Source organism: Nerophis lumbriciformis, linkage group LG01, assembly GCF_033978685.3.
Source record: "Nerophis lumbriciformis linkage group LG01, RoL_Nlum_v2.1, whole genome shotgun sequence".
NCBI lineage: Eukaryota > Metazoa > Chordata > Actinopteri > Syngnathiformes > Syngnathidae > Nerophis > Nerophis lumbriciformis.
Genome location: NC_084548.2, coordinates 72,358,330 through 72,379,867, shown reverse-complemented (window position 1 = coordinate 72,379,867; position 21,538 = coordinate 72,358,330). Strand labels below are relative to the sequence as shown.

General features: G+C 40.4%; 1 protein-coding gene across 1 annotated transcript in view; it reads left to right on the top strand.

Moving 5' to 3' along the window:
• Nucleotides 1-21,538, top strand: part of cs (citrate synthase) — a 56,411-nt gene that overhangs the window by 893 nt on the left and 33,980 nt on the right. The window lies entirely within an intron of this gene.

The window sequence follows — 21,538 nt, the reverse complement described above, 5'->3', positions numbered from 1 at the left end:
TCTCAAAGGGCTGCACAAGCCACAACGACATCCTCGGTACAAAGCCCACATAAGGGCAAGGAAAAACTCACCCCAGTGGGACGTCGATGTGAATGACTATGAGAAACCTTGGAGAGGACCGCATATGTGGGTAAACCCCCCCCCCCCTCTAGGGGAGACCGAAAGCAATGGATGTCGAGTGGGTCTGACATAATATTGTGAGAGTCCAGTCCATAGTGGATCCAACATAATAGTAAGAGTCCAGTCCATAGTGGGGCCAGCAGGACACCATCCCGAGCGGAGACGGGTCAGCAGTGCAGAGATGTTCTCAGCCGATGCACAGGCGAGCGGTCCACCCCGGGTCCCGACTCTGGACAGCCAGCACTTCATCCATGGCCACCGGACCTGTGCCCCCCCCCCCCCCACCCTCAAGGAAAAGGGGAGCAGAGGAGAAAAGAAAAGAAACGGCAGATCAACTGGTCTAACAGGGGGGCTATTTAAAGGCTAGAGTATACAAATTAGTTTTAAGATGGGACTTAGGCTCCAGCATACTTGCCAACCTTGAGATTGGCAAGTATGCCTTATCGAGTCCAGATAGGTTGTTGTATATGTAAAAAAAACAAAACACAATATTTGGTTTAACAAATCACTTCACATTCTCTACTGCTCGCTACTATAGTATTACCTAGTGATGGGTTGATGAGGCGTCATGAAGCGTTTCGACACATTGCAAAACTGTATTGATACTGTGTCGATACTGTGTCACTAAATACCGTATTTTCCGCACCATAAGGCGCCCTGGGTTATAAGCCGCGCCTTCAATGAACGGCATATTTCAAAACTTTGTCCACCTATAAGCCGCCCGGTGTTGTAAGCCGCATCTAACTGCGCTAAAGGAATGTCAAAAAAACAGTCAGATAGGTCAGTTAAACTTTAATAATATATTAAAAACCAGCGTTCTAACAACTCTGTTCACTCCCAAAATGTACGCAAATGTGCAATCACAAACATACGTATATCAACATGGACAGAGCTGCGTGAAAAAAGCCACCCGGCCTCTTCGCGTAAACTTAAACTTACCTTAACCACTCGCTCATCTTTTCTTCATCCATCCCTTCGAGTTAGCTTTTATGATGACGCCGGCTGGAAAGGTCTCTTTTGGCAAGGTCTTCCTTTTGAATATCACCATGGGTGGAAGTTTCTGGCCATTAGCATGGCAAGCTAGAACCACAGTGAAGGATGACTTCTCATTCCCTGTGGTGCGAATATTCACCGTACGTGCTCCCGTTGTATCCACAGTGCGGTTCACAGGAATATCAGTTGCTGTGAAATAGTAATCCGTGTGCGGATGGAGAGATTGCGTCTTTTCATGAACCGGATCCCGGTCGCTTAGTAGGAGCAGTTTTGTGGTCTTTAAAGATGTAAACACACAAAGGAAATGAAACGTACGGTGATATCCGCGCGCTTTTTCTTCTTCTATGCGGGCGGGTGGTTGCTTACAGTAGAAGAAGAAGCGCTTCCTGTTCTATGGGGGTGGGTGCTTACCTTGGCGGTTGCTTGCGTAGAAGAAGAAGCGCTTCCTGTTCTACCGGGAAAAAAGATGGCGGCTGTTTACCGAAGTTGCGAGACCGAAACTTTATGAAAATGAATCTTAATATTTATCTATATATAAAGCGCACCGGGTTATAAGGCGCACTGTCAGCTTTTGAGAAAATTTGTGGTTTTTAGGTGCGCCTTATAGTGCGGAAAATACGGTACTGACATCTGCTGGACATGAAAAATCCCTACAGGCAACCTATGGACCGACTCAACTGACACTGATTTTATGACCTAGTATATACAATAATATAAACCAAGTCATTGTATTTCATTTAGGATTATTTCATATCTTCATTTAAATAAAAATATATTTTTATCTTTTTTAGATACAGTCAATAAGAAATATGAACATGGAAATCTAAGAGAATGTGTTGTGAATGAGGATGTTTGTGGACTGGGATTTTTTTAAATTAATTTTTTACACATTTTTATTTATAAAAAAAAAACAAATTTTCCAACGTATTCAATTTTAGACGATTTCTTTCATTGATTGATTGAGACTTTTATTAGTAGATTGCACAGTGAAGTACATATTCCATAAAATTGACCACTAAATGGTAACCCCCCAATAAGTTTTTCAACTTGTTTAAGTCGGGGTCCACTTAAATTGATTAATGATACAGATATATACTAACATCATAATACAGTCATCACACAAGTTAATCATCAGAGTATATACATTGAATTATTTACATTATTTACAATCCGGGGTGTGGGATATAGGGGGGGGGGGTTAGGTTTGGTTGTTATCAACACTTCAGTCGTCTCTTCTTAGTTATTATTTCTCCGGCTGTAGAAAAGACCCGCTCACAGGGCACAGAGGAGGCGGGAGTGCGACACAGTTTGCGTATCGGTCACGTGACCAAAACAGCTCATGATCGGTCACGTGACTTTCTAAAAGCGGTACGCCCACCGACACAGGGTTTCGCTCTATGTGCTCGACGCATGCGCCGATGCATCGGTGTTGCCGGACCCATCACTAGTATTGCCATATCTGAGTTATTGTGCAGAAATGTGGGGAAATAACTACAAATGTGCGCTACATGCGTTAACCGTGTAACATAAAAGATCAATTAGACTGATACATAATGTTGGATATAGAGAACATACAAACACTTTATTTATCGAGTCAAAAATATTAAAGTGCGATGATTTGGTAAAATTGCAAACAGCTAAAATGATGTGGAATTAAACGATGGGATGGATTAAGTAAAGAAGTTAAACATTGTACTGATATGTAGGTTGTTCAAATGAATAGTGCTTACAAAGTACAAAGAAGAAGAATTATGAGAAATACTTTCAACTAGGGATGTCCAATAATGGCTTTTTGCCGATATTCCGATATTGTCCAACTCTTTAATTACCGATACCGATATCAACTTATACCATACTTGCCAACCCTCCCGGATTTTCCGGGAGACTCACGAAATTCAGCGCCTCTCCCGAAAACCTCCCGGGACAAATTTTCTCCCGAAATTCAGGCGGACTCAGGTCCATTAGGACCTGAGTCCGCTAACCCACAATATAGCCAGCATACCTGCCCAATCACGTTATAACTGTAGAATGATGGAGGGCGAGTTCTTGGTTTCTTATGTGGGTTTATTGTTAGGCAGTTTCATTAACGTCCTCCCAGCGCGGCAACAACACACAACAACAGCAGTCACGTTTTTATGTACCGTATAGCAGTTCGTCTGCCGTAAACAGCAATGTTGTGACACTCTTAAACAGGACAATACTGCCATCTAGTGCATTTGATGAAAGCACTTTTGTGCGTGCCACACATCAATGCATCATCAGAGTTCAGCATGGTTAGAAAAATAGTGACAGAGAATAGAACAAGGATGGACAATTCAACCCTTAACTCAACAATGAGTAGATGAGTGGTATGTGTGTGTATATGTGTAAATAAATGAACACTGAAATTCAAGTATTTATTTTATATATAATAAAATTAATATATATATACCTGTGTGTGTGTGTGTGTGTATATATATATATATATATATATACATATAATAAAATATATATATATGTATATATATATATATATATATATATATATATATATATATATATATATATATATAGCTAGAATTCACTGAACGTCAAGTATTAGTTATATATATATATATATATATATATATATATATATATATATATATATATATATACCGTATATGAAATACTTGACTTGGTGAATTCTAGCTGTAAATATACTCCTCCCCTTTTAGCCACGCCCCACTCCCACCCACCTCCCGAAATCGGAGGTCTCAAGGTTGGCAAGTATGACTTATACTGATATCAACCGATATATACAGTTGTGGAATTAACACATTATTATGCCTAATTTGGACAACCAGGTATGGTGAAGATAAGGTACTTAAAAAAAATAAAAAATAAAATAAAATAAATAAATTAAAAACATTTTCTTGAATATAAAAGAAAGTAAAACAATATAAAAACAGTTACATAGAAACTAGTAATTAATGAAAATGAGTAAAATTAAGTGTTAAAGGTTAGTACTATTAGTGGACCAGCAGCACGCACAATCATGTGTGCTTACGGACTGTATCCTTTGCAGACTGTATTGATATCTATTTTGATGTATAATGTAGGAACCAGAATATTAATAACAGAAAGAAACAACCCTTTTGTGTGAATGAGTGTAAATGGGGGAGGGAGGTTTTTTGGGTTGGTGCACTAATTGTAAGTGTATCTTGTGTTTTTTATGTTGATTTAATAATAAAAAAACGATACTGATAATAAAAAAAACGATAATTTCCGATATTACATTTTAACGCATTTATCGGCAAGTCGATAATATCGGCCTATTTTCAACCTTATTGAAAATAAGATATTCTTCATCTCAGTATATTAATAATGACTGAATTAAATAATTACATATTACAACTGTTGCATATACTAATTCACAGATATTTTATTATAAAAAGGTCAGTAAATGATGTATATATTTGTCGGATCATGTTTTGTTTAGTTATGTTCTCTTAGTTTTGGACTTCCCTAGTTGTTTTGTGCACTTCGGGGGTTTGTTTTAGTCACCATGGTTACTTATGATTTTCACCTCATCAGAGACTCTATTTAAGCCTGCCTTTTCCGGTCACTCGTCGCGGCTTCATTGTTTGCATTTGCAACAGTTACGTTGGCATTCTGGTTTTCGAGCGCATGATTCCTGTGCTAAGTTACCTTAGCTTCTAGTATCCCTGTGCTAAGTAAGTTTTTGCTTTAGCTTCTCGTGCGAACGGCACGCTTTCCTTTTGTTTCGTACGTGTCTGTTGTAATGTGTATGATTTATGAGAAATAAATCATCTCCTACCAGCACGCTTTCGTCCGGAGCCGTCAGTTTTGCGTCCCGGGAGAACGCTGCACCCCACCGTGACAAATGACTGAGCTACGTGACGTCATTTCTTGTCGGGACGGGATTCGTTCCCAGGGATTCGTTCCCAGGGATTCGAATAAAGAACCAACTCTTTTTCTTTACTTTAGTGGTCTCGATAACGGGTACCGGTTCTCAAAAAGGGATTCGAGTCCGAGGACTCGGTTCTTTTCTTATCGAACAGCCGGGAAAACCGAGTTCGAGCATCATCCCTATTCTTAACCTTGTTGGAGGTATTGAACCCCACCAGTTTCATATGCGCATTCACCGAACCCTTCTCTAGTGAAAAACAAAATGTTTTTTTTTCTTAATTTAATCTTAATTTATAAATAATAATCATGAAATTATGTTATATTAAAGAAATACTAATAAAGATTTATTTTACAAACAGAAAGTTACAGTAATGTACACACGATCCCATGTTTACATCTCATTGTGCAACATGTGAATGTTTTAGTGCAGTGGTTCTTAACCTGTGTTCGATCGAACCCTAGGGGTTCGGTGAGTCAACCTCAGGGGTTCGGCGGAGCCTCCGCCACGTAGGTAAAGACACATCCGACTTATCGTGTACCGTATTTTCCGCACTATTAGCCGCACCTAAAAACCACAAATTTACTCAAAAGCTGACAGTGCGGCTTATAACCCGGTGCGCTTTATATATGGATTAATATTAAGATTCATTTTCATAAAGTTTAGGTCTCGCAACTACGGTAAACAGCCGCCATCTTTTTTCCCCGTAGAAGAGGAAGTGCTTCTTCTTCTACGCAAGCAACCGCCAAGGTAAGCACCCGCCCCCATAGAAGAGGAAGCGCTTCTTCTTCTACTGTAAGCAACCACCCGCCCCCGTAGAAGAAGAAGAAGAAGAAGAAGCGCGCGGATATTACGTTTCATTTCCTTTGTGTGTTTACATCTGTAAAGACCACAAAATGGCTCCTACTAAGCGACAGGTTTCCGGTTCATGAAAAGACGCAATCTCTCCATCCGCACACGGACTACTATTTCACAGCAACTGCCTAAAGACTTTCAAGAAAAGCTGGCTACTTTCCGTGCATATTGTAAAAACAAGATAGCTGAAAAAAAGATCCGGCCAGAGAACATTATCAACATGGACGAGGTTCCACTGACTTTTGATATTCCTGTGAACCGCACTGTGGATACAACGGGAGCACGTACGGTGAATATTCGCACCACAGGGAATGAGAAGTCATCCTTCACTGTGGTTCTAGCTTGCCATGCTAATGGCCAGAAACTTCCACCCATGGTGATATTCAAAAGGAAGACCTTGCCAGCCGGCGTCATCATAAAAGCTAACTCGAAGGGATGGATGAATGAAGAAAAGATGAGCGAGTGGTTAAGGGAAGTTTACGCGAAGAGGCCGGGTGGCTTTTTTCACGCAGCTCCGTCCATGTTGATATACGACTCCATGCGCGCCCACATCACGCTGGTTTTTAATATATTATTAAAGTTTGACTGACCTATCTGACTGTTTTTTTGACATTCCTTTAGCGCAGTTAGATGCGGCTTATAACACGGGGCCGGCTTATAGGTGGACAAAGTTTTGAAATATGCCGTTCATTGAAGGCGCGGCTTATAACCCAGGGCGGCTTATGGTGCGGAAAATACGGTAAATAAAAACTTCTCCCTATCGGCGTATTATGGATACCCCCAAACAATGTTCCCTCTAATTTTCCATCTGATTTGCAGGTTGTTTGATTGATCGATTGAAACTTTTACTAGCAGATTGCAAAGGAAGATAATACATTATATGAAATAGTACAGTACATATTCCGTACAATTGACCACTAAATGGTAACACCCGAATAAGTTTTTCAACTTGTCGGGGTCCACGTTAATCAATTCATGGTGTAAGGTGTGTCATTTGTTGTGAGTTCATGCACTGTGTTGGTTTTGTTCTTTAAACAAGGTGATGTTCATGCACGGTTCATTTTGTGCACCAGTAAAAAAAACATAACTTTTTCTTGAATTTGAAAAAAAACTATTTTATTTTTCACTAAAGAAGGGTTCGGTAAATGCGCATATGAAACTTGTGGGGTTCGGTACCTCCAACAAGGTTAAGAACCACTGTTTTAGTGGGAACTAAATGCGATATCTGAAAGGGGTACAAATTATTCCCAAAGCAGGACCCCCACCCAGACATACAATACTAGTGCACAGCTCATGAAAAACAATATTTTTTGTTATTGTCATTGTAAGTGGGCCAAAACACTTATATTAGAAAATAATCTCATGGAAATGACTGCTGTCATTTGATTATAATAATAAAAAATGTAACTTGTTTTTTAGTCATGTTTGGGGCAGGTGTGGCCACAGTGCATGTGCACGTCTGACGTCGCTCACATGTGCTCCACTGAATGCTCAAGGAGTTTTTACGTTTGCTCACGCATATGGAAAATTAGAGGGAACATTGTTTGGGGGTATCCATAATACGTCGATTGGAAGAAGTTTTTATTTACACGATTAGTCGGGTGTGTCGAACCCCTGAGGCCGACTCATTGAGCCCTTAGGGTTCGATCGAACCCAGGTTAAGAACCACTGATATAGCCCTAAATCACAAGTGTCTCAAAGGGCTGTACAAGCCACAACGACATGCGCGGTACAGAGCCCACATAAGGGCAAGGAAAAACTCACCCCAGTGGGACGTCAATGTGAATGACTATGAGAAACCTTGGAGAGGACCGCATATGTGGGTAACACCCCCCCACCCCCCCTAGGGGAGACCGAAAGCAATGGATGTCGAGTGGGTCTGACATAATATTGTGAAAGTCCAGTCCATAGTGGATCTAACACAATAGTGAGAGTCCAGTCCATAGTGGATCTAACACAATAGTGAGAGTCCAGTCCATAGTGGATCTAACATAATAGTGAGAGTCCAGTCCATAGTGAATCTAACATAATAGTAAGAGTCCAGTCCATAGTGGGGCCAGCAGGAAACCATCCCGAGCGGAGACGGGTCAGCAGCGCAGAGATGTCCCAAACTGATGCACAGACGAGCGGTCCACCCCGGGTCCCGACTCTGGACAGCCAGCACTTCATCCTTGGAAATCGGACCTGTGTCCCCCCCTCCACAAGCGAGAGGGGGGCAGAAGAGAATAGAAAAGAAACGGCAGATCAACTGGTCCAAAAGGGGGTCTATTTAAAGGCTAGAGTATACATATGAGTTTTAAGATGGGACTTAAATGCCACTACTGAGGTAGCATCTCTCTGTTACTGCTAGAACATTCCATAGTACTGGAGCCCCAATAGAAAAAGCTCTATAGCCCACAGACTTTTTTGGGGCTCTGGGAATCACTAATAAGCCAGAGTTCTTTGAACGCAGATTTCTTGCCGGGACATATGGTACAATACAATCGGCAAGATAGGATGGAGCTAGACCGTGTAGTATTTTATACGTAAGTAGTAAAACCTTAAAGTCACATCTTAAGTGCACAGGAAGCCAGTGCAGGTGAGCCAGTATAGGTATGTATATATGTATATAAAGGTATATACAGTATAGGCGTAATATGATCAAACTTTCTTGTTCTTGTCAAAAGTCTAGCAGCCGCATTTTGTACCAACTGTAATCTTTTAATGCTAGACATAGGGAGACCCCAAAATAATACGTTACAGTAATCGAGACGTAACGAACGCATGAATAATGATCTTAGTGTCGCTAGTGGACAAAATGGAACGAATTTTAGCGATATTACGGAGATGAAAGAAGGCCGAGGTATCTCAGCTGCATTCGGGCGGAAGGCGGCGTACACCCTGGACAAGTCGCCATCTCATCACAGGGCCAACACAGATAGACAGACAACATTCACACACTAGGGCCAATTTAGTGTTGCCAATCAACCTATCCCCAGGTGCATGTCTTTGGAGGTGGGAGGAAGCCGGAGTACCCGGAGGGAACCCACGCAGTAACGGGGGAGAACATGCAAACTCCACACCGAAAGATCCCGAGCCCCGGGATTGAACTCACGACTACTCAGGACCTTCGTTCAAATCCTATCTTTTTATTGGCCGTTCACATTACCAAAAGAATGCGATTTCTAATGTGAATGCAATCTGACCCGCATGCCGACCTGACATCGCACACGCCGCAGTGTTTACGGAAGTAAACATGGCCTCAGCTCAGTACTGGCCCATTTGTGGCGACTTCAAGGAATTTGTGCAATTTAAGTCAACATTTTCTGAACCGTATTATTGTGCGTAGAAGACAGACGAGGCCTTGGTAGGATATGAAAAATTTGGAATCACACTTTTTACACGGACATGAAAAAAATCTGAATTAACCTGCAGTGTGAACAAGGCCTTTGTACCTTCATTTTGAATCAAAGGGAAAAGGAACTACAGAGGTACCGCAATTTTAGAACCATTCGGCTTTAAAAAGGCCCTATTATGCAAAACCAAATTTTTGTACCTATTGGTACGGCTGTTGCGTATTCGGGATCTACATAAGCCCTGAAAATATGAAATTGAACCGTGGAGGCATTGCAGAGATACTTATAAAATAATCTTGCCTTCCTTTATACTTCTGCTAAAGGATCCTATTGGAATTTGCCCCTTATCATCGGTGGATTATCCATATACGGTAAAGTTTTACCTGAAGAGCTTTGCGCGTGTCTGACGCTGTAGTCAATCAGCTCCTTCTTTTTTGCCATGGGGGCAGACTGGCTCGTACATGCACATGCATCCTTGGCTGTTGCCGTTTCTAATACAAAGTAGCGTATAGTTACAATTACACGCTTTGTAGACCACAAGGAAGTCTTTTCAATGTAGAAAAAAAGGATATGACCCATTTTCAAGCAACAATTTTCACCGAAGAAACATTTCGCTGTTCTATACCGTTGTCTTGTGGTTAGTATGATTAAACACAGGCTAGTGATTTAGTCTCTGTGCTTTTTTTTTAGTTGAGTATGCCTTCAAAATAAACCACCATACAAGCCAAATAAAGTTGTAGCAACTAGGGATGTCCGATAATGGCTTTTTTGCCGATATCCGATATATCGTCCAACTCTTAATTACCGATAACGATATATACAGTCGTGGAATTAACACATTATTATGCCTAATTTGGACAACCAGGTATGGTGAAGATAAGGTCCTTTTAAAAAAAAAAAAAAAAAAAAGATAAATAAATTAAAAACATTTTCTTGAATAAAAAAGAAAGTAAAACAATATAAAAACAGTTACATAGAAACTCGTAATTAATGAAAATGAGTAAAATTAACTGTTAAAGGTTAGTACTATTAGTGGACCAGCAGCACGCACAATCATGTGGTCTTACGGACTGTATCCCTTGCAGACTATATTGATATATAATGTAGGAACCAGAATATTAATAACAGAAATAAACAACCCTTTTGTGTGAATGAGTGTAAATGGGGGAGGGAGGTTTTTTGGGTTGGTGAACTAATTGTAAGTGTATCTTGTGTTTTTTATGTTGATTTAATAAAAAATTAAAAAACGATACCGATAATAAAAAAAAACATCCCGATAATTTCCGATATTACATTTTAAAGGTCTTTGCTCCACAGTAAGTCTTTGCTGTCGTCCAGCATTCTGTTTTTGTCTACTTTGTAGCCAGTTCAGTTTTAGTTTCGTTCTGCATAGCCTTCCCTAAGCTTCAATGCCTTTTTTTAGGGGCACTCACCTTTTTGTTCATTTTTGGTTTAAGCATTAGACACCTTTTTACCTGCACGCTGCCTCCCGCTGTTTCCGACATCTACAAAGCAATTAGCTACCTGCTGCCACCTACTGATATGGAAGAGTATTACACGGTTACTCTGCCGAGCTCTGGACAGCACCGACACTCAACAACAACACATCATTTGCAGACTATAATTACTGGTTTGCAAAAAATATTTTCAACCCAAATAGGTGAAATTAGATAATCTCCCACGGCACACCAGACTGTATCTCGCGGCACAGTGGTTGAAAAACACTGACGTAATGGGCACCACTGGTCTAGCTAAACAATCGAGGATTAAAATGATGCCTACCGACTGTCCTATTCTCTATAAAAATGTTTTGTGTTGACATTTTTTGGTGCGGATTAATTGGACAAATGATTAAGATCTTCAACATACCCTTCGGAATGGATTAACAACGGAAATCGAGGATGTAAGATTAGAACCAATACACGACCGTACCTGTCACTCATGCATATTAAACCACATATTTTCTCCAAATCAACAAACATTGTTTCGCACCGATGGAGAGTCAATATTTATTTTGTTTTGCAGTGTTGTCGTCAAATACTTTTTTTTTTTTTTTTTTACCACTCTGTCAGTATTTACCGAAATTAGCTGGTCTTTTGTTATTTTTTTTATTTTTAACCGTCTACAAGCTGCAGTTCTTATCAAGCTTCCACAAAAAAGGGAGAATGTGCAGATAACCTTTGTCTCACTCACACACATGTTTTAAAAACATGTCTTGGGTTCAGTCTTTGCCCCCAGTCGGCTGGTTGTTGATGTTCTTGCGCAGCACCCCCAGGTCATGACGTCTAAAATGTGACTTGAACACCAGATTGTTCACACGCCCAGAGCGAGTGTGGGTTTTAAGCGGAAATAAGGGAAAATGTTACCAGAGAGAAACTGAATGTTAAAAAAAAAGTCTACTTAAACTATCATTTCGCTTTAATTAGTGTTTCTATAGTAAATATCTGGGACCGTATTTATCAAGCGTCTTAGAGCGCCATTTTACACTTAAGTCCTGAGAATTTGCGAAATTTAGTCCTACTCTCAAACTGAAGAATAAAAGCTATTTATCAACTTTCTTAAGTCTAAGAATCACTCTTACTCTCCACGATATTTAAGATGTCCTAAGAGGTTAGGAGTTGCCAGCGGGGGATGGCACTGAGGGGAGAGAGACGTGCGCGAACGTTCAGGGAGCGGAAGGATGTCCTGGCTTTGTTTGATGACGAGCAGCTGATCAAACGCTATCCTTTAGACTGAGCGGGTATTATTTTTGTCACAGATTTAATAATAAGGGGCGTCATCTCATCAGCAACATCACACAGCAGAACTAAAGGTCATCACAATGCTTCGATATCTCGCCACTGGGAAAATGAATTGGAAAGAAAAGGAAACATGTATTTTTGATTCATTGCCAATATTGTTTGTTTGTTTTGTATTATTTTGTAGTATATTGTCAAAATATACACTCCCATTGTCCACTTAAATATTTCTTTATTCTTAGACAAGGGATTCCCTTCCGTGATTGGTCATTTCTATGGACACAGAAATGACGTCACCTAAAATTCCGTTTACGGCACGTAGTAATGTCGTAATTCAGCTATGAGTGTGACACTTAAGATTCAGTCCTACACTTCGCTGAAAGTGTGAGTAAGACGCTTGATAACTAACTTTTAAGTGCAGCTTTCAGCGAAGAATTTCTTTACTCATAAGTCAACTCTTAGCAGACTTCTGAGGAGTAATTCTAAGACGCTTGATAAATACGGCCCCTGGACTGCGTGAAGGTTTATAGTAGGGTTATGCGGTATACCGGTATTAGTATAGTATCGCGGTACTAATGAGTCAAGAACGGTACTATACTCAGTTTGTATAGTACTGGGTCGCCATATTGTCGTTGTCACGTCGTGACATTACTGGTTTTACGAGCAGAGGAGCATGTTCGGCAGCGCACAATCACTGAGTACTTACGAGCAGAGGCAGTGTGTAGACAGAAAAGGGAGAACGGACGCATTTTGGCTTAAAAAGTAAAGATAAAGTTGAAGTTATAACACTGAAACGCCCTCAGGAAGAGGTGCTTTAACACATGACTAGCTATTTAACAGTCTGCAGTGTTTTAGCTACTTCTAAATCACTAGTCCAGGGGTAGGGAACCTGTGGCTCTTTTGATGACTGCATCTGGCTCTCAGATAAATCTTAGCTGACATTGCTTAACATGTAATGAATAATTCCGCTGGTAATCACAGTGTTAAAAATAACGTTCAAAATATAAAACATTCTCATGCATTTTAATCCATCCATCCGTTTTCTACCGCACCTGTTCAAGAAGTTGCATTAATGGTAAGAAGTATTTTATTTACTATTGGTTAGCTTCATAATAGCAATGTTATTAAAAAGAATAAGAGTAAAAATGTTGGTCTTACTTAAAAATGCACACATTTAGTTGTATTCAGTGTTAAAAAATATCATATGGCTCTCATGGAAATACATTTTAAAATATTTGGCTTTCATGGCTCTCTCAGCCTAAAAGGTTCCCGACTCCTGCACTAGTCCTCGCCTCCATGGCGACAAATAGAGTGAGTTTCTTGCAAGTATCATTAACACTGGAGGACGAGGAATAGCTAAACATGCTTCACTACACACCGTAGGAGGATACAATATCTCACCGCCGTCACAATGTAAACAAATGCCATGGGTGGATCTACACCTGACATCCACTGTAATGATACCAAGTACCAGAGCGTATCTAGTCAATACTACAACGATAACATCAATATTTTTTATCGTCACAAAATCTTTTTTCAAATTCATATTATGTTTATAAGCTTGGGAAATACGTCCCTGAACACATGATAACTTAAATTATGACCAATGTATGATCCTGCAGCTACTTGGTATCAGATCTACAGGTAAAAGCCAGTAAATTAGAATATTTTGAAAAACTTGATTTATTTCAGTAATTGCATTCAAAAGGTGTAACTTGTACATTATATTTATTCATTGCACACAGACTGATGCATTCAAATGTTTATTTCATTTAATTTTGATGATTTGAAGTGGCAACAAATGAAAATCCAAAATTCCGTGTGTCACAAAATTAGAATATTACTTAAGGCTAATACAAAAAAGGGATTTTTAGAAATGTTGGCCAACTGAAAAGTATGAAAATGAAAAATATGAGCATGTACAATACTCAATACTTGGTTGGAGCTCCTTTTGCCTCAATTACTGCGTTAATGCGGCGTGGCATGGTGTCGATGAGTTTCTGGCACTGCTCAGGTGTTATGAGAGCCCAGGTTGCTCTGATAGTGGCCTTCAACTCTTCTGCGTTTTTGGGTCTGGCATTCTGCATCTTCCTTTTCACAATACCCCACAGATTTTCTATGGGGCTAAGGTCAGGGGAGTTGGCGGGCCAATTTAGAACAGAAATACCATGGTCCGTAAACCAGGCACGGGTAGATTTTGCGCTGTGTGCAGGCGCCAAGTCCTGTTGGAACTTGAAATCTCCATCTCCATAGAGCAGGTCAGCAGCAGGAAGCATGAAGTGCTCTAAAACTTGCTGGTAGACGGCTGCGTTGACCCTGGATCTCAGGAAACAGAGTGGACCGACACCAGCAGATGACATGGCACCCCAAACCATCACCCAACCATGCAAATTTTGCATTTCCTTTGGAAATCGAGGTCCCAGAGTCTGGAGGAAGACAGGAGAGGCACAGGATCCACGTTGCCTGAAGTCTAGTGTAAAGTTTCCACCATCAGTGATGGTTTGGGGTGCCATGTCATCTGCTGGTGTCGGTCCACTCTGTTTCCTGAGATCCAGGGTCAACGCAGCACACAATATGTTACTGCATACGTCAGCAGACTAATTAGGAGCCTTTGTTTGTTTACTTACTACTAAAAGACACGTTGTCTCGTTTGTTCACTATTTTGATTAAGGATTAAATTGCAATAATAAACATATGTTTTTAATGTACCCTAAGATTTGTTGTTAAAATAAAGCCAATAATGCAATTTTTGTGGTCCCTTTTATTTAGATAAGTATCGAAATACATTTTGGTACCGGTGCCAAAACATTGGTATCGGGACAACCCTAGTCTATATATTGTATCTGCTGATGTAGTTCTGTTGTAGTTGTAAAAAAAAAAAAAAGGCTAATATGATTATACGTCAAAATGCCGAATATCAGCACAGATAATCGGTCAATCTCTTGTCTTGAACATAACCCCTGCAATAATAGGAAACACTGCAAATATTTAAACTTCTGTTAGACGTCTGGTACATGTTGCAGTAATGTAAAAAGTCCCTCTGTCAGGAAATGCCATTGTGGAAACATGTTTAAACACAGCATATCACCGTGTCCTCCACCCATAAGTGGAGAAGGAATGAGTTGAAACGCTACATTTTTGAACTTACGTAATCAGCCCTCTGCTGTGTACACGGACATAACATGCACCTCGTCAGTCATCCCCTAAACCAGTTTGCAGCCATGAGTCATACCGGTTGGACCAGAGCCAACTCTCCCACCGCCTACCTACCCCACCCTGCCACAGTGGCTTTTCAGGGGCAGCATGCAGTGGACGTGATGTTTGTACAACTGCTAAAGGGAAAAGACACAAGCATGTACCGTATTTTCCGCACTATTAGGCGCACCGGATTATTAGCCGCACCTTCTATGAATTACATATTTCATAATTTTGTCCACCAATAAGCCGCCCCGGACTATAAGCCGCGCCTACGCTGCGCTAAAGTGAATGTCAAAAAAACGCTGCGCTAAAGTGAATGTCAAAAAAACAGTCAGATAGTTCAGTCAAACTTTAATAATATATTGAAAACCAGCGTTCTAACAACTCTGTCCCAAAATGTACGCAAATGTGCAATCACAAACATAGTAAAATTCAAAATGGTGTAGAGCAATAAATAGCAACATAATGTTGCTCGAACGTTAATGTCACAACACACAAAATAAACATAGCGCTCACCTTCTGAAGTTATTCTTCATTCGTAAATCCTTCGAATTCTTCGTCTTCGGTGTCCGAATTGAAAAGTTGCGCAAGCGTGGGATCCAAAAATGGCCGGCTCCGCCTCGTCGAAGTCATCGGATTCAGTGTCGCTGTTGTTGTGCAGCAGTTCTGTGAATCTTGCCTTCCGGAAAGCTCGGACCACAGTTGTGACCGAAACTATCTGCCCAGGCATTTACGATCCACTGGCAGATGTTGGCGTATGTCGACCGGCGCTATCTGCCCGTCTTAGTGAAGGTGTGTTCGCCTTCGGAGCTGTGTGAAAAAAGCCACCCGGCCTCTTCGCGTAAACTTCCCTTAACCACTCGCTCATCTTTTCTTCATCCATCCATCCCTTCGAGTTAGCTTTTATGATGACGCCGGCTGGAAAGGTCTCTTTTGGCAAGGTCTTCCTTTTGAATATCACCATGGGTGGAAGTTAGCATGGCAAGCTAGAACCACAGTGAAGGATGACTTCTCATTCCCTGTGGTGCGAATATTCACCGTACGTGCTCCCGTTCCACAGTGCGGTTACAGGAATATCAGTTGCTGTGAAATACGGTAGTAATCCGTGTGCGGATGGAGAGATTGCGTCTTTTTATGGAAATGAAACGTACGGTGATATCCGCGCGTTTTTTCTTCTTCTTCCGGGGGCGGGTGGTTGCTTAAAGCGCTTCCTGTTCTATGGGGGCGGGTGCTTTCCTTGGCGGTTGCTTGCGTAGAAGAAGAAGCGCTTCCTGTTCTACCGGGAAAAAAGATGGCGGCTGTTTACCGAAGTTGCGAGATCGAAACTTTATGAAAATTAATCGTAATAAAGCGCACCGGGTTATAAGGCGCACTGTTAGCTTTTGAGAAAATTTGTGGTTTTTAGGTGCGCCTTATAGTGCGGAAAATACGGTAAACACATCTTGTAGCTTCATATCTCTCCAAGCTTGATTACTGAGCTGATTTTTTATTTATTTTCAATGTTGACATGTGTGGCACGTGTATGTATGACTAGAGCTGCTTTTCTACGCTTCGATGACTTGTTCTAGATTAAGCAAACGCAAAATGATTTTTATGTGTAAATGTGTGACACCTGTTGGTGTCACACACCTTTTTAAAATATGAATGCTCCTTTGTTTGCCAGCTGGCTTATTGTGTGTGCGTGATGAGTCACCTTCAACTTGAATTTAGGACGACTTCGATCATTTTTTCCCCGTGAGTGAATGCCCTTTTTAGCTCTCTAAACCAGTGTTTTTCAACCTTTTTTGAGCGAAGGCACATTTTTTGCGGTGAAAAAATCCGTAAGCACACTACCAGCAGAAGTAAAGTGAAGTGAATTATATTTATATAGCGCTTTTTCTCTAGTGACTCAAAGCGCTTTACATAGGGAAACCCAATATCTACTTACTTACTTACTTAGTCCTCTTTTACTTCAGGGCGCGTAGAGCCGACCATAGCAACCAGGTCTCTCCATCTGGGTCTGTTGTGGGCAAGGTGTTGAGCTTGTGCCATAGTCACATTGCAGGCCTTAAGGTCCTGGGCTAATACATCCAGCCAGCGAGTCCTGGGGGCGCCTCTAGGGCGTCTCCAGCCAGCTCGCTGCGGGTTGAAGTCCAGGATTTTGCGCGTGGGGTGTTCCCCCGGCAGGCGGATGACATGGCCATACCAGCGCACTCGCCGCATTGCTGCGAGGCGAGAGGCTGGGAGCTGTTGGGTTAGCTCTCTTAGGGTCTTGTTGGTGACATGCTGGCTCCACGTGATGCCTTCTATCCTCCTGAGGGCTCTGGAATCAAAGCCATCTAGCCTGGCCGCCAGGATGTTATTCAGCGGCCATGTTTCCGAGCCGTACAGAAGAACAGAGATGACAGAGGAATTGTAGACCCTCAACTTGGTGTCCCGAGATATGTGCCGGTGTCGCCACAACGGTCTCCACAAGGACTGCATGACGGAGGCTGCAAGGGCGCGACGGCGGTCCACCTCTCGTTTGAGGTCGCCGGTGTTGGTGACTGTCGAGCCGAGGTATCTGAAGGTAGGGACAAAGTGGACAGGGGTATCCTCAAATAAGAAGGGTGGTGGGTCTGGTCCATCACCGATATGCATGAGTTCGGTTTTGGACCAGCTGATTTTCAGGCCGAGCTGTTTGGTCTCCTCATCAAACACACCGAGGGCCTTCCTGAGCTGGTCAGCGGTCTCACTGAACAGGGTGGTGTCATCGGCGTATTCGAGGTCCTTTAGGGTGTAGTTTCCAAGTGACACCCCGGGGACTCGCACACAGACTCTGGAAATCAGGTGGTCGATGACACAGTTAAATAGTTCTGGTGCGGCAACACAGCCTTGCCTGTAAACCAGTGTGGGTGGCACTGGGAGCAGGTGGGTAAAGTGTCTTGCCCAAGGACACAACGGCAGTGACTAGGATGGCAGAAGCGGGGATCGAACCTGCAAGTTGCTGGCAGGGCCACTCTACCAGCCGAGCTATACAGCAGAAATCATTAAAAAACAAAACTCAGTTGACAGTAAAAAGTAGTTGTCGCAATTGTTGGATATGACTTTAAAGCATAACCAAGCATGCATCAATGTAGCTCTTGTCTCAAAGTAGGTGTTTTTTAATGATTTCTGCTGGTGGTGTGCCTCCGGATTTTTTCAACGCTAAAAATGTGCCTTGGCTCAAAAAAGGTTGAAAAACACTGCTCTAGACATCTGTGTAAATGTTGCAAACAGCCACTTTGACATACAAACTGTAGACCAGGGGTGCTCACACTTTTTCTGCAGGCGAGCTACTTTTCAATTGATCAAGTCGTGGGGATCTACCTCATTCATATATATCATTTATATTTACTTATTTATGAAATATATGTTTTTGTTAACAAGTTAAAGGTGTTTAATGATAATGCAAGCATGTTTAACACATATAGTTAATATTGTTAATACATTAAAGGTGTTTAATGATAATACAAGTATGTTTAATACATATAGTTAATATTGTTAACAAGTTAAAGGTGTTTAAAGATAATGCAAGCATGTTTAACACATATAGTTAATATTGTTAACAAGTTAAAGGTGGTTAAAAATAATACAAGCATGTTTAACACAAATAGTTAATATTGTTAACAACTTAAAGGTGGTTAAAGATAATACAAGCATGTTTAACACATATAGTTAATATTGTTAACAACTTAAAAGTGGTTAAAGATAATACAAGCATGTTTAACACATATAGTTAATATTGTTAACAAGTTAAAGGTGGTTAAAGATAATACAAGCATGTTTAACACATATAGATTCCTTTCTTTCATGAAGACAAGAATATAAGTTGGTGTATTACCTGATTGTGATGACTTGCATTGATTGGAATCAGACAGTGGTGCTGATAACGTCCGCATTTTCGAATGGAGGAGAAAAAAAGTCCTCCTTTCTGTCCAATACCACATGAAAGTGGTTGGTTTTTGGCATCTTATTTGTCCAGCTTCCGTACTCCTTTGTATACACTTTACAAGAAATACATTGTCGGCAAACTCCGTAGCTTGCTAGCTTGTGCACGCCAGCTTTCTGAGACTCTTATTTTGGTAGCGCAGGCAGGATGAAGCATAGCTTTTATTGTGCAACTGTGCAGTCGGTCTTTGGAGTTTTGACGACAGGTACGGCGCCAGAGTCTGTTGAAATAAAGTGTTTCTCGCCTTCCAGTCGGTCATTTTAATGAGCTGGCAGCAGCCAGCGTCATCTCAGAAGACCCTCGGGTGCCGTGAATGTCAATCAAGTGACGAAAGTGACGTCATAGTGAAGATTGATGATCGCTCATTTTTAGGACTATTTTTTTTAATGCCTGGCTGGTGATCGACTGACACACCCTCCGAGATCGACCGGTAGATCGCGATCGACGTAATGAGCACCCCTGCTGTAGACGCTAACAAGTTAGTGCCCTCTAGACATCTGTGTAAATGTTGCAAACAGCCACTTTGACATACAAACTGTAGACGCTAACAAGTTAGTGCCCTCTAGACATCTGTGTAAATGTTGCAAACTTTGACATGCAAAATGTGTACGCTAACATGTCCTTACATGTATTTGAATAAAACATTTGTTTTGCAAGTAAAACACAAGATGTTGGCTACCTAAATGTGACTTGTACCTTGTTTGCTACTGCAGATTATTTATTTTATTTATTAATCCTGCCAGTTGTTTGTCACATGGCTTATTGTGTTTGCGTGACGAGTCACGAATGGCTTCCTCTGCATTTAAATTTTTGGACATCATAGAGCGGCACCCTGACGTACTGCGTTTTAATTTTGGTTTACTAAGTCGTGAGATTTAACGCTTTTTTTTTTTTTTTTTTTTTTAACATAGAGATTCTAAAGGAGCGTTATTACTTGCTAAATATAGTGACAAAGTCGCTGAGTTGGCAATATTGATCCGTCCTGCTACATCTTATTTTCTGGCAGACCAGTGCGTATGAGGTGTGTTAAGAAGCAGAGTAACGATTATGGAATTGTAACAAATTACGTTTATAGACAGTCAAAAATGTGTTCTTTACTATTATGAGCTAGGACGAATAGGTTTATCGAGCACTTATTTTCCCCCACAGTATATGACAGGAAAGCTGTGACCTTTTAGTACATTTTATTTTTATGAAATTGTAGTGTTGTCCCGATACCAATATTTTAGTACCGGTACCAAAATGTATTTCGATACTTTTCTAAATAAAGGGTACCACAAAAAATGGCATTATTGGCTTTATTTTAACAAAAAAATCTTAGGGTACATTAAATACATGTTTCTTATTGCAAGTTTGTCCTGAAATAAAATAGTGAACATACTAGACAACTTGTCTTTTAGTAGTAAGTAAACAAACAAAGACTCCTAATTAGTCTATGCAGTAACATATTGTGTCATTTATAAAACCTATTATTTTGTACACATTGGACAAGTGTGGAGAGTGTTTAAAACATTTTCCCATCATGCACTTTCATGGATTTAAATGAGTGTAATTTAGCTTTTTTTTTTTGTAACCATGACTAGGGAAGGTTGTTTGGATTGTGTCTAGGGTTGTCCCGATACCAATAGTTTGGTACCGGTACTGGTACCAAAATGTATTTCGATACTTTTTAATACTTTTCGGTACTTTTCTTAATAAAGGGGACAACAAAAAATGTCATTATTGTCTTGATTTAACAAAAAAATGTTAGTGTACATGAAACATATGTTTATTATTGTCATTTAGTCCTTAAATAAAATAGTGAACATACTAGACAACTTGTCTTTTCGCAGAAAGTAAACAAAAAAAAGACTCCTAATTAGTCTATGCAGTAACATATTGTGTCATTTATTTACCTATTACTTTGTCAAAATTAAGGACAAGTAGGGATGATGTTTGATAAGAAATTATCGAGTTCGAGCCTATTATCGAATCCTCTTATCGAACCGATTCTCTTATCGAGTCCAGATAGGTTGTTGTATATGAAAAAAAAAAAAAAAACACACAATATTTGGTTTAACATATCACTTAAAATTCTCTACTGCTCGCTACTATAGTATTGCCATATCTGAGTTATTGTGCAGAAATGTGGGGAAATAACTACAAATGTGCGCTACATTCGTTAACCGTGTTACAAAAAAGATCAATTAGACTGATACATAATGTTGGATGTAGAGAACATACAAACACTTTATTTATCGAGTCAAAAATATTAAAGTTCGATGATTTGGTAAAATTGCAAACAGCTAAAATGATGTGAAATTAAATGATGGAATGGATTAAGTAAAGAAGTTAAACATTGTACTGATATGTTGTTCAAATGAATAGTGCTTACAAAGTACAAAGAAGAATAATTATGAGAAATACTTTCAACCTTATTGAAAATAAGATATTCTTCATCTCAGTATATTAATAATGACTG